Source organism: Oryctolagus cuniculus, chromosome 1, assembly GCF_051225735.1.
Source record: "Oryctolagus cuniculus isolate XC-2025 breed Fujian yellow rabbit chromosome 1, ASM5122573v1, whole genome shotgun sequence".
NCBI classification, from domain to species: Eukaryota; Metazoa; Chordata; class Mammalia; order Lagomorpha; family Leporidae; genus Oryctolagus; species Oryctolagus cuniculus.
In genome coordinates, this window is record NC_142867.1 from 23752798 (window position 1) to 23758177 (window position 5380).

The window sequence follows — 5380 nt, forward strand, 5'->3', positions numbered from 1 at the left end:
ACTACAGGCCTGGCCATCATTGGTCACTTTTACTGATACTTCTTTCCAGGAAAGTCAGCCAGCATTTTCTTTCACACTGACAAAAATATCCTAAATGAATCAAATTGCAAATATGCATTTATTTTACTAGATATACACAGACATGTCTCAAATTTCAATTAGTCTCAGGCCATCATCCCTAATATATACAATCTGAGTACTGACAAAGAGCTCAACAGCCAGTATGTTCACTCATTCATTCATTCCCTCATTCATTTTGTCAGGAAAGTTATTTCAGTCTGCCTCTCTGTAAGGAGCACTTTGCTAGGCACTGGAACACAAGGGTGAACAAAATCGACTTGACACCTACTTTTACATAATTTACGGGCTAGGACACACAGAATGATTGTATTATGATTGCATAAAACATTTGTTCAAGAACATGAAATTCTGTTCTCACACTTGTTTACCAAATCAAAACCTCTATAGTGGGGGCAGGCCTTGAACTGAAACATTGAGTTCCCTTTATTGAAGACAATTGGCTGGCTAGAAAGTACCAGAATCAGATTAGTTACTGGAGCTCTTGAAAAACCGATGAAATGAAATTCAATAGCAGGAATAGAATGAGGTGTTTGAAGAGGAGATTAGAATCTGTTAGGCACAGGAGTCATAGGCAGCTAATATATAGGACAGTCTAGAAATTTCCTAAAGGCTCTGTGTGAAATATACCTTGCTTTCAAGGAGGAACAAGCCATGCTGAAGCCTGGCAATGGTACAGCAACTACCCAATGCCTACGTCCTAAGGAAAGGAAACTTGGCAGTGACCTGAGATCCAATGTACCAAGTCAAAAAGCATCAGCCCACTGCCCACTGGAGGGGCCCTATCAGGCCTCTGGGCTGAGTAGTCTGAGGACTGCTGATAAGACCACTGGAAGGAACGAACAGAAGCTGGAAGGAACATACTCGAGGAGCCGTCAATGATCCATCTTCCTTCACAAGCTTGCTCCTGACTGCCTCTCAGGCAAGACACCTGACTGATTTTTCTATCACTCTTTAATAGTTAATCCTCACCTTGTCAGTTAAAATATTTCAGCAATTCCCTTAGGCCAGTCAAATCTGAAAAAGTTTAAATTAGATGCCTCAGCAACATCAGTCATTCAAAAAGCTTCCGGACAGAGCAAGTCATGCCATGTCCCTCATTATAGAGGGAGGGTCTTGAATGAAACTCCTTAATGGGCCTTCTTCATGACTCTGGGGCAGAACGGGATACATTTGTATTACACCTCAGTAGGAATGTTTTTACAAGCCCTAGGAAGAATACATTTTACATTATTGGGAAGCCTCAAAATTTTTCAATGCAGCTGTAAAAGTCTACTTTCAGCAGAATGCCGTTAGCAATGCAAAACCTGATGCTGTCACCCCACTAAATTGTGCCCCCTACCTTCTCCTGCTAGAGTCAAGTTGAGTGCAGCTGCGCCAGACACACCTTTCTCAATCTCAGCTCCATTTCACATTGAACCCTTTTAGACCTCCAGACCAACAGCTCCCCGTATTCCTTTCCAGGACACACTTTCCTGAACACCGATCCATAGCCAGATCACATCTGCCTTTTTAGGGAAAAATATTTTGTGTGCTTGCAACTGTGTTTGCTGAAATTTTACCTATACTGCGAAATCCTTTAAAATATTATCTTCTGGGGCTGGCATTGTGGTGCTGTGAATTAAGCCGCCATTTGTAATGTCAGCATTGCATACAGGAGCTCCTGTTTGTGCTATGGCTGCTTTGCTTCTGATCCAGCTCCTTGCAAGTGCACCTGGAAAGGCAGCAGAAGATTACACTGGTACTTAGGCCCCTGCCACCCCATATATATGTGACCTGGATGTAGCTCCAAGCTCCTGACTTCAGCCTGGTCCATCCTAGGCCATGTGGTCAGTTGAGGAATGATCCAGGGTGTGGAAGATCTTTATTTTCTGTCACTCTTTCAAGTAAATAAAGTAAATCTTTGTAAAAATAATGTAATAAAATAAAATACCATCTTCAACATTATGCTTCTTCATATTTGAATAAGGATAGTAAATCTCCAACCCGTAAATTCTCATGATTCCTTGCACTTCCATTATCTAACCCTCAGTATCCGAATTTAATTTCTACAAAGCCTTCTGGCTTGGTCCTACTAATATTTTCTTGCATTGGTCATCTTGCTCTCATATATAAGTGCTTCCCTACAATGCACATCACATTTCCTTGAGGATGATTTATTTTTAGTCCTTTATTTTTTGTGACTTTCATCCCTTCTTTTTGTCTTTTTTATTTTTTTCATGCCCTATCAAATCTCCATAGGGTCAGTAAGAAAGGTGATTTCCACACAGATCCCAATCCTTACTATAAACTTTAGAATAATAAAGTTTTTTTTTTTAACTTTTATTTAATGAATACAAATTTCCAAGTACAGCTTATGGATTACAATGGCTTCCCCCCCATAACGTCCCTCCCACCTGAAACCCTCCCCTTTCCCACTCCCTCTCCCCTTCCATTCATATCAAGATTCATTTTTGATTCTCTTTATATACAGAAGATCAGTTTAGCATACATTAAGTAAAGATTTCAACAGTTTGCTCCCACACAGAAACATAAAGCGAAAAATATTGTTTGAATACTAGTTATAGCATTAAATCCCAATGTACAGCACACTAAGGACAGAGATCCTACATGAGGAGTAAGTGCACAGTGACTCCTGTTGTTGACTTAACAAATTGACACTCTTGTTTATGGCCTCAGTAATCACCCTAGGCTCTTGTCATGAGCTGCCAAGGCTATGGAAGCCCCCTGAGTTCACCGACTCTGATCATTTTTAGACAAGGCCATGGTCAAAGTGGAAGTTCTCTCCTCCCTTCAGAGAAAGGTACCTCCTTCTTTGATGACCCGTTCTTTCCATTGGGATCTCACTTGCAGAGATCTTTCATTTAGGTTTTTTTTTTTTGTTTGTTTGTTTGTTTTTCCCCAGAGTGTCTTGGCTTTCCATGCCTGAAATACTCTCATGGGCATTTCAGCTGGATCCGCATGCCTTAAGGGCTGATTATGAGGCCAGAGTGCTGTTTAGGACACCTGCCATTCTATGGGTCTGCTGTGTATCTCACTTCCCATGTTGGATCGTTCTCTCCCTTTTTTTATTCTATCAGCTAAGTATTTGCAGACACTATTCTTGTTTATGTGATCCTTTGGCTCTTAGTCCTATCATTATGATCAATTGTGAACAGAAATTGATCACTGGGACTAGTGAGATGGCATTGGTACATGCCACCTTGATGGGATTGAATTGGAATCCCCTGGTATGTTTCTAACTCTACCGTTTGAGGTAAGTCAGCTCGAGCATGTCCCGAATTGCACATCTCTTCCCTCTCTGATTCCCACTCTTATATTTAACAGTGATCACTTTTCAGTTAAGTTTCAGCACTTAAGAAGAATTGTGTATTGATTACAGTATTCAACCAAAAGTATTAAGTAGAACAAACAAAAAAAAATACTAAGAGGGATAACATATCAAGTTGCTCATCAACAGTCAGGGTGAGGGCTGATCAAGTCACTGTTTCTCATAGTGTTCATTTCACTTTAACAGGTTTCCTTTTTGGTGCTTAGTTAGTTGTCACCTATCAAGGAGAACAAGTGGTATTTGTCCCTTTGGGATTGGCTTATTTCACTCAGCATAATGTTTTCCAAATTCCTAACAGGGATCACTTTTCAGTTAAAATTTAAACACCTAAGAATAATTGTGTGTTAATTACAGAATAATAAAGTTTAATTTTAGCTTGTAGGGTCAGAGAAGATCTGTGAATCACTTTGGAATGAAAATTTTCCAGGTATGTGTTAATTGCTACTATTATTAGTTAATTCCATTCCTGCCGGAAGTCAAAGAGAATTAACCAACACCTAGAAGAGCATTTGTGTGGTACAGTCAAGAACTTAGCTAATGGAAATACGTGATGAAATGTTAAATAGATTCTCAGGTTAAACCTATGAATAATGATTTTTCATTGTAGAAATCTCTAAATAGTATCAATGGCATCTCTTTAGAGGAAAAGGAATAATCATTTTAAAGAGCTCACATATGGGTTCAATATTGGCTTGCTTTCACAAAATATTAAAGAAATTAAATGATTTTTACACGAATGGCTTTTCTTTATCAAACTATATCACCATTTGGCACTTAACTAATATTTTTTTTCCTACAGTCAATTCAAAAAAATCCATGATGAGAAATGTATCTTACCTCTGTCTTGAGAACTTTTAGTAACTTGCCTCAGGAGGTCATTTTCTGAAATTGTGCAGTGAGTGTGAATTTGCAAACTGCATAGCCTCCTGTGTACTTCCACTGGAATCAGCGCTGACACAGGGGTGAAGGCTCGTATTTATCTTCCACAAAGACAGTTAAACAGTAGGTGTCTAGAAAAAAGAAACATGACTGAAGGAAACCATAACAATGTGTTTTAAGGTCCTTCAATATCCCCAACTCAAGAGACTTAAGGAGTCAAAGTCAGCAGTAATCTTTCTCAAAATATGATAATTCCTGTCAGCATCTATTTTGCTGAAACTTAAGAGAAAAACAAATGAAAACAGAATACTTTGGGGACAATAAGAAGCCAAACCAAGTAAAAGTTATAAAGAAATTCAGTTTATGATTTTTCTAAGTTGTGTGAATTTTCTGCATGCAGAATATTTTCAATTTTAGATCCCATCAGACTTGACAAATAAATAAATAGCTTTCATTTATAATTGGGATATTTTTGGTAATGTATGGCACTAAAATGCTAGAAAATTACTCCTATTTTTAAGCAGAAGTTTTCCCTTCCCACGTTTTAAGATAATATCACTTATTATAAAGCACATTGTACTGAAATGGAAGAAGTGAATCTCAGCCAGGCTCAAATGAAGCAAATATATTTTATTTTAAGAGTTCCATCTAGGCCGGCGCCATGGCTCACTAGGCTAATCCTCCGCCTTGCGGCGCTGGCACACCAGGTTCTAGTCCCGGTTGGGGCGCTAAATTCTGTCCCGGCTGCCCCTCTTCCAGGCCAGCTCTCTGCTGTGGCCAGGGAGTGCAGTGGAGGATGGCCCAAGTGCTTGGGCCCTGCACCCCATGGGAGACCAGGAGAAGTACCTGGCTCCTGCCTTCGGATCAGCGCGATGTGCCAGCCACAGCGCGCCGGCCGCGGGGGCCATTAGAGGGTGAACCAACGGCAAAGGAAGACCTTTCTCTCTGTCTCTCTCTCTCACTGTCCACTCTGCCTGTCAAAAAATAAAAATAAAAAATAAAAAAAAGAGTTCCATCTAAAATAGCTTATAATTTATCTTTTTTATTTACACTAATTTATTGACTCATTTAGCAGACATACTCATTATAATG